Raw genomic sequence first — 9,523 nt, 5'->3', positions numbered from 1 at the left:
TTTCATTTGACCTCAATGCAGCGGCGTGGTCTCTTGTTACACCGGGTAGTAGCGTCCACGGCTGGCCTGCAGCATGGGCCGATGCCCCGTCATGGCAACAGAAAACCATGCAGTGCCGCCGCGCAAGCGGGTGACGCGGGCTTGCAGCACCTCCCCTCGTCTCCCTCTGCAGTCGCGGCGCCCCGCGACAGATTTCTCACTTGGGTGCCCCGATTTGCAGCAAGGGGCTCTGATTTGGGAGGTGGCAGCGAATTTTTATAGATGGGAGAGGAGGTGAGCGTGGTGCTGGTTGGTGGTGGCGGGATGGCCGCCTGCTGCAGTGGTGGAGGATCCGATGAGAGAGAGAGAGGGGCGTTCTCAGCAGGCCCCCGTCGCAGATTTAGGCGGCGGCGCTGTGGAAGGGGCTTCAAGGGAGTTGCCGGAGTGGAGGATAGAAGAGTACGAAGTGGTCAAACACAGGGAGGGAGAACATGTGGGTGTGATTCGCGGCATGAGATAAGGCACGAGAGAAAGTGGTGCCTGGGTCCATACCGAGACGCGTGGCGATCGTGGGGAGCGGCTGATTTGTTCCCAGAAATTAGTCGAGCAATTTAAAGAGATTTCCTTTATTTTATGTCGGGAAATAATAGCAATGATTTTTTTGACGGATAATATCAATGATTTATGGAAAACATTCAAAATAATCCGACTTACGTTTCTCTCGCGCAAACCGCCTGGAGCGAACGACACGTGTCCCGCCCAACACACCGCTCGCAACCACCCTCGAGCCTTATCTCTTCGGCTCCACACGTTCTCCCCCACTCGCTTCTTCTTTTTCCCCTTCTTGTGTCGTCACAAGCGAGAAAAGGGCCTCAGGTTGGTGCTGGAGCATGAAGGAGGAGGTTGGAGGCTGGCGCCGCTCTTCGCCGGTGCTGTAGTGCAACACGGGGAGGTCGGAGGCGGGTGCCGCTCATCGTCGGAGGGAGTTGCGTCCCCGTGGATCTCTCAACGGCGGCGGAGGTGTTGTGCGGCACAAGCGGCGCCGTGGAGCTCGCCGGTGTGGTGCTACAATGGAGCTCTCGCGCGGCGGCTCCTGGTGCTACGTTGCGGCGCTCACCGGCGGGTTGTCGAGCTGCAGTGCAGCGCTCGGTGCCTGAGCTCGCCGACGCTCTAAGTGCAGCACAAGCGGTGATGCGACCCCCGTGGGGCTTGCCGGGTGCGGTGCTGCAATGGAGCTCTCGCCGGCGGCTCCCGATGCTCCGTTGCAGCGCTCGTCGGCGGGGTCGAAGCTGTAGTGCAGCAGCTCGGTGCTCCAATGGAGTTCTTGCCGGCCGCTCCCGGTGCTCCGTTGCAGCCCTCGTCGGTGGGGTCGAAGCCGCAGTGCAGCAACGGTGCTCCAATGGAGCTCTCGCCAGCCGCTCCCGGAGCTCCATTGGAGCTCTCACCGGCGGCTCATCGGAGTTGTGATGCAGCGGCCAGCGACTCCCGGTACTCCAATGGAGCTCTCGCCGGCAGTTCTCGAAGCTGCGATGCAGCGGACGGCGGCGGCGCCGGTGTTGCAACGCATAGCAAATTCTACGGTGGGTGAATAAATTACTGTCGAGCAATTGATAGAAAAGCGCATAGTTATGAGAATATCTAGGCATGATCATGTATATAGGCATCACGTCCGCGACAAGTAGACCGAAACGATTATGCATCTACTACTATTACTCCACACATCGACCGCTATCCAGCATGCATCTAGAGTATTAAGTTCATAAGAACAGAGTAACGCATTAGGCAAGATGACATGATGTAGAGGGATAAACTCAAGCAATATGATATAAACCCCATCTTTTTATCCTCGATGACAACAATACAATACGTGCCTTGCTGCCCCTGCTGTCACTGGAAAAGGACACCGCAAGATTGAACCCAAAGCTAAGCACTTCTCCCATTGCAAGGAAGATCAATCTAATAGGCCAAACCAAACTGCTAATTCGAAGAGACTTGTAAAGATATTAAATCATGCATAAAAGAATTCAGAGATGAATCAAATAATGTTCATAGATAATCTTGATCATAAACCCACAATTCATCGGATCTCGACAAACACACCGCAAAAAGAATTACATCGAATAGATCTATAAGAGAATCGAGGAGAACTTTGTATTAAGATCCAAAGAGAGAGAAGAAGCCATCTAGCTAATAACTATGGACCCGAAGGTCTGTGGTAAACTACTCACACATCATCAGAGAGGCTATGGTGTTGATGTAGAAGCCCTCCGTGATCGATTCCCCCTCTGGCGGAGCGCCGAAAAAGGCCCCAAGATGGGATCTCACGGGTACAGAAGGTCGCGGCGGTGGAAATAGGGTTTCGTGGTGCTCTCGGATGTTTTCGGGGTATATGAGTATATATAGGCGAAAGAAGTAGGTCGGCGGAGCCACGAGGGGCCCACGAGGGTGGGGGGCGCGCCTACCCCCCTGGGCGCGCCCTCATACCTCGTGGACGCCTTGTTTCTTCCTTGACGTCCACTCCAAGTCTTCTGGATTGCGTTTGTTCCAAAAATAACTCCCCCGAAGGTTCCATTCCGTTTGGATCCGTTTGATATTCCTTTTCTACGAAACACTGAAATAGGAAAAAAAACAGCAATTTGCATTGGGTCTTTGGTTAGAAGGTTAGTCCTAAAAATAATATAAAAAGGTATATTAAAGCCCATTAAACATCCAAAAGGGATAATATAATAGCATGGAACAATAAAAAATTATAGATACGTTGGAGACGTATCAAGCATCCCCAAGCTTAATTCCTGCTCGTCCTCGAGTAGGTAAATGATAAAAACAAAATTTTTGATGTGAGTGAGTAGGGATTGCCATGCAATGGATGCACTAGAGCTATAAGTGTATGAAATCTCAATAAAAGAAACTAAGTGGGTGTGCATCCAACTCTCTTGTTCACGAAGACCTAAGGAATTTTGAGGAAGCCCATCATTGAAATATACAAGCCAAGTTCTATAATGTAAAATTCCCACTAGTATATGAAAGTGACAACATAGGAGACTCTCTATCATGAAGATCATGGTGCTACTTTGAAGTGCAAGTGTGGTAAAAGGATAGTAACATTGTCCTTTCTCTCATTTTCTCTTATTTTTTCCGTTTTTTTATTTGGGCCTCTCCCTTTTTTATGGCCTCTTTTTTCTTTTTTTTCTTCTCGTCCGGAATCTCATCCCGACTTGTGGGGGAATCATAGTCTTCATCATCCTTTCCTCACTTGGGACAATGTTCTAATAATGATGATCATCACACTTTTATTTACTTACAACTCAAAAATTACAACTCGATACTAGAACAAAATATGACTCTATGTGAATGCCTCCGGCGGTGTACCGGGATATGCAATGAATCAAGAGTGACATGTATGAAAGAATTATAAAGGTGGCTTTGCCACAAATACGATGTCAACTAGATGATCATGCAAAGCAATATGACAATGATGTAACGTGTCATAACAAACGGAACGGTGGTAAGTTGCATGGCAATATATCTCGGAGTGGCTATGGAAATGCCATAATAGGCAGGTATGGTGGCTGTTTTGAGGAAGGTATATGGTGAGTGTATGATACCGGCGAAAGGTGCGCGGTATTAGAGAGGCTAGCAATAGTGAAAGGGTGAGAGTGCGTATAATCCATGGACTCAACATTAGTCATAAAGAACTCACATACTTATTGCAAAAATCTATTAGTTATCGAAATGAAGTACTACGCACATGCTCCTAGGGGGATAGATTGGTAGGAAAAGACCATCACTCGTCTCCGACCGCCACTCATAAGGAAGACAATCAATAAATAAATCATGCTCCGACTTCATCACATAACGGTTCACCATACGTGCATGCTATGGGAATGACAAACTTTAGAACAGGTATTTCTCAAATTCACAACTACTTACCTAGAATGACTCTAATATCACCATCTTCATATCTCAAAACAATTATCGAGTATCAAACTTCTCATAGTATTCAATGCACTTTTTATGAAAGTTTTTATTATACCCATCTTAGATGCCTATCATATTAGGACTAATTTAATAGCCAAAGCAAATTACCATGTTGTTCTAAAAGACTCTCAAAATAATATAAGTGAAGCGTGAGAGATCAATAATTTCTATAAAATAAAACCACCACCGTGCTCTTTAAAAAGGTATAAGTGAAGCACTAGAGCAAAATTATTTAGCTCAAAAGATATAAGTGAAGCATATAGAGTATTCTAATAAATTCCGATTTATGTGTGTCTCTCCAAAAGGTGTGTACAGCAAGGATGATTGTGGTAAACTAAAAAGCAAAGACTCAAGTCATACAAGACGCTCCAAGCAAAACACATATCATGTGGTGAATAAAAATATAGCCTCAAGTAAAGTTACCGATGGACGAAGATGAAAGAGAGGATGTCTTCCAAGGCATCCCCAAGCTTAGGCTTTTGGTTGTCCTTGAATTTTACCTTGGGGTGCCTTGGGAATCCCCAAGCATAGGCTCTTGCCACTCCTTATTTTAAAATCCATCAAATCTTTACCCAAAACTTGAAAACTTCACAACACAAAACTAAACAGAAAATCTCATGAGCTTCGTTAGTATAAGAAAACAAACCACCACTTCAAGATACTGTAATGAACTCATTCTTTATTTATATTGGTGTTAAACCTACTGTATTCCAACTTCTCTATGGTTCATACCCCCCGATACTAGCCGTAGTTTCATCAAAATAAGCAAACAACACACGAAAAATAGAATCTGTCAAAAACAGAACAGTCTGTAGTAATCTGTAGGTTTCGAATACTTCTGTAACCCCAAAAATTCTGAAATAAATTGGTGGACATGAGGAATTTGTCTATTAATCATCTTTAAAAAGAATCAACCTAATCGCACTCTCCAGTAAAAAATGGCAGCTAATCTCATGAGCGCTAAAGTTTCTGTTTTTTACAGCAAGATCGCAAAGATTCCCCCCAAGTCTTCCCAAAGGTTCTACTTGGCACAAACACTAATTAAAAACATAAAACCACATCTAAACAGAAGCTAGATGAATTATTTATTACTAAACAGGAACAAAAAACAAGAAACAAAAATAAAATAGGGTTGCCTCCCAACAAGCGCTATCGTTTAACGCCCCTAGGCATAAAAACAAGAATAGATCTAGGTATTGTCATCTTTGGTATGTAATCCATAAGTGGCTCTCATAATAGATTTATAAGGTAATTTAATTTTATTCCTAGGAAAGTTTTCCATGCCTTTCCTTAATGGAAATTGGAATCTAATATTTCCTTCTTTCATATCAATTAATGCACCAATCGTTCTGAGAAAAGGTCTACCAAGAATAATAGGACATGTAGGATTGCAATCTATATCGAGAACAATGAAATCTACGGGCACATAATTCCTATTTGCAAAAATAAGAACATCATCCTTCCCATAGGTTTCTTAATGGTGGAATCCGCAATATGCAAATTTAAAGAACAATCATCAAATTCACGGAAACCTAACACATCACACAAAGTTTTTGGAATCGTGGAAACACTAGCACCCAAATCACATAAAGCATAGCATTCATGATCTCTAATTTTAATTTTAATAGTAGGTTCCCATGATACGTCTCCATCGTATCTACTTTTCCAAACACTTTTGCCCTTGTTTTGGACTCTAACTTGCATGATTTGAATGGAACTAACCCGGACTGACGTTGTTTTCAGCAGAATTGCCATGGTGTTATTTATGTGAAGAAACAAAAGTTCTCGGAATGACCTCAAACTCCATGGAGCGTATTTTTGGAAATAACAAAAAATACTGGCAAAAGATCAAGACCAGGGGCCCACACCCTAGCCACGAGGGTGAGGGCGCGCCTGCCCCTGGGCGCGCCCCCCTACCTCGTGTCCCCCCTGGAGCTCCTCCGACCTCAACTCCAACTCTATATATTCACTTTCGGGGAGAAAAAATCAGGGAGAAGGATTCATCGCGTGTTATGATACGGAGCTGCCGCCAAGCCCTAAAACCTCTCGAGAGGGCTGATCTGGAGTCCGTTCGGGGCTCCGGAGAGGGGAATCCGTCGGCATCGTCATCATCAACCATCCTCCATCACCAATTTCATGATGCTCACCACCGTGCGTGAGTAATTCCATCGTAGGCTTGCTGGACGGTGATGGGTTGGATGAGATTTATCATGTAATCGAGTTAGTTTTGTTAGGGTTTGATCCCTAGTATCCACTATGTTCTGAGATTGATGTTGTTAACTTTGCTATGCTTAATGCTTGTCACTAGGGCCCGAGTGCCATGATTTTAGATATGAACCTATTATGTTTTCATCAATATATGAGAGTTCTTGATCCTATCTTGCAAGCCTATAGTCACCTACTATGTGTTATGATCCGGCAACCCCGAAGTGACAATAATCGGGACCACTCCCTGTGATGACCGTAGTTTGAGGAGTTCATGTATTCACTATGTGTTAATGCTTTGGTCTGGTACTCTATTAAAAGGAGGCCTTAATATCCCTTAGTTTACACTAGGACCCCGCTGCCATGGGAGGGTAGGACAAAAGATGTCATGCAAGTTCTTTTCCATGAGCACGTATGACTATATTCGGAATACATGCCTACATTACATTGATGAATTGGAGCTAGTTCTGTGTCACCCTAGGTTATGATTGTTACATGATGAACCACATCCGGCATAATTCTCTATCACCGATCCATTGCCTACGAGCTTTCCATATATTGTTCTTCGCTTAATTACTTTTTCCGTTGATATTGTTACAATCACTACAAAATACCAAAAACATTACTCTTCTTATCATTACCTTTTGCTACCGTTACCACTACTATCATATTACTTTGCTGCAGATACTAAGTTTCCAGGTGTGATTGAATTGACAACTCGGCTGCTAATACTTGAGAATATTCTTTGGCTCTGCAACACCCATGATGCAGCTATATCTCCCACGTGTCGGAGCACGACTTAGAGGCATAACCGCATAGTAGGCATGTCGCAAGAGGGGTAATCTTTACACATCCCATGTACTGAATAAGAGAGGGATAAAGAGTTGGCTTACAATCGCCACTTCACACAATACATAAATATAGCATTACATCATCCAGAATACAACCAAGGTCCGACTACGGAACAAAATAAAGAAAGACAACCCCTAATGCTAGATCCCCGATCGTCCCGACTGGGCTCCACTACTGATCAACTAGAAACGAACAACATAACGAACACGATCTTCGTCGAGCTCTCACTTGAGCTCGGTTGCGTCACCTGCACTGGTATCGTCGGCACCTGCAACTGTTTGGAAGTATCTGTGAGTCACGGGGACTCAGAAATCTCACACCCTCGTGATCAAGGCTATTTAAGCTTATGGGTAGGAAAAGGTAGTGAGGTGGAGCTGCAGCAAGCACTAGCATATATGGTGGCTAACTTACGCAAATGAGAGCGAGAAGAGAAGCAAAGCACGGTCGTGAACTAGAAGTGATCAAGAAGTGATCCTGAAACTACTTACGTTCAAGCATAACACAAGAACCATGTTCACTTCCCGGACTCCGCCGAAAAGAGACCATCACGGCTACGCACGTGGTTGATTCATTTTAATTAAGTTAAGTGTCAAGTTCTCTACAACCGGACATTAACAAATTCCCATCTGCCCATAACCGCGGGCATGGCTTTCGAAAGTTCAAAACCCTGCAGGGGTGTCCCAACTTAGCCCATCACAAGCTCTCACGGTCAACGAAGGATATTCCTTCTCCCAGGAAGACCCGATCAGAGTCGGAATCCCGGTTACAAGACATTTCGACAATGGTAAAACAAGACCAACAAAGCCGCCCGAATGTGCCGACAAATCCCGATAGGAGCTGCACATATCTCGTTCTTAGGGCACACCGGATTGTCCAAACTTCCGGTAGGCCAACCCAGAGTTGCCCCTGGTGGTCACCGGCGGCTGACAGGTTGGACCAACACTCAGAGGAGCACTGGCCCGGGGGTTTAAAATAAAGATGACCCTTGAGTCTGCAGAACCCAAGAGAAAAAGGCTTAGGTGGCAAATGGTAAAACCAAGGTTGGGCCTTGCTGGTGGAGTTTTATTCAAAGCGAACTGTCAAGGGGTTCCCATTATAACCCAACCGTGTAAGGAACGCAAAATCAAGGAACATAACACTGGTATGACGGAAACTAGGGCAGCAAGAGTGGAACAAAACACCAGGCATAAGGCCGAGCCTTCCACCCTTTACCAAGTATATAGGTGCATTAAAGTAAATAAGATATAATAATGATATCCCAACAAATTCATGTTCCAACAAGGAACAAACTTCATCTTCACCTGCAACTAACAATGCTATAAGAGGGGCTGAGCAAAGCGGTAACATAGCCAAGCAACGGTTTGCTAGGAAAGGTGGGTTAGAGGCTGACATGGCAATAATGTGAGGCATGATATAGCAAGTGGTAGGTATCACGACATAGAAAAAGAGCGAGCAACTAGAAAGCAAAGATAGAAGTGATTTCAAGGGTATGGTCATCTTGCCTGAGATCCCGCAAGGAAGAAGAACGAGTCCATGAAGAAGACAAACGGACGTAGTCGAACGGATCCTCACAAATGCAACGTTATCGGAACTAACCCGAAGAAGCAACACCGGAAAGAAGCAAACAACATAGTAAACAACCATCACATCAACATGGCATGATGCACAACCAAGTATGATGCACGTCCGGTTTAATGAAGCATGGCATGGCAAAGTGCACAAACAACACTACAAGTTAAGTGGAGCTCAATATGCAACGAGTTGCATATTGACGGAACACCACATTCAAGTTATTTAGTTCGATCTCGTTTATGTACCCAACAATATTAAATGTTGATTAACATGGCAAGAGGTGAAGCAAAAGATAACTACCTATCTAGGCAAGTTTAAATGAGGCCGGAACAACAAACAACAAGTCCGAAAAAATCCTCATGTGCAAATTATGGATTTGGTACTGTTCTGCCCTAAACCATATTTTAGAGTTATTAAACATGCAAAGTGATGCCACCATGCTAAACTAGGCATTTTTCTACCCCATTTACATATAAAGTTTGTTAGGTTTGGAGCTACGGTTATTTAGTTATGAATTAAATCATTTTAGCATGCTATATGAGCAAATTTAATCAAACATCATTTTAAGCATTTCAAACATGGATGAAAGTGGCATATTATGAAACTAGACAGAAATCTAAGCATTTTTCATATATGAAGTTTTACAAAAGATGCATAGATTGTGAGTTATTAAATGTATGAACATGAGGGTCTTTTCTATAAAAACAGCGTTCTTTGGAATATTAGCAAAATCGCCTAGAGGAAAAAAATGTAACACGGGCCAAATCTGGACAGCAAGCCCAACAGAGGAAAAAAGGGGGCGCTGGGGTGGCTCACATTGGGCTGAGACCCAGTTGGGAAGAGGCTTGGTCAGGCCGGCTGCTAGGCTCGGCTCGCTGGATCTGGTCCACACGCGAGACGCTGTGGCTGGCGGTCGCGAGGGTCAGCGAGGCAGAGT

This window comes from Triticum urartu, chromosome 1, assembly GCF_003073215.2.
Source record: "Triticum urartu cultivar G1812 chromosome 1, Tu2.1, whole genome shotgun sequence".
In the NCBI taxonomy this organism is placed as follows: Eukaryota; Viridiplantae; Streptophyta; class Magnoliopsida; order Poales; family Poaceae; genus Triticum; species Triticum urartu.
Note: the sequence above shows the minus strand (reverse complement) of the source record.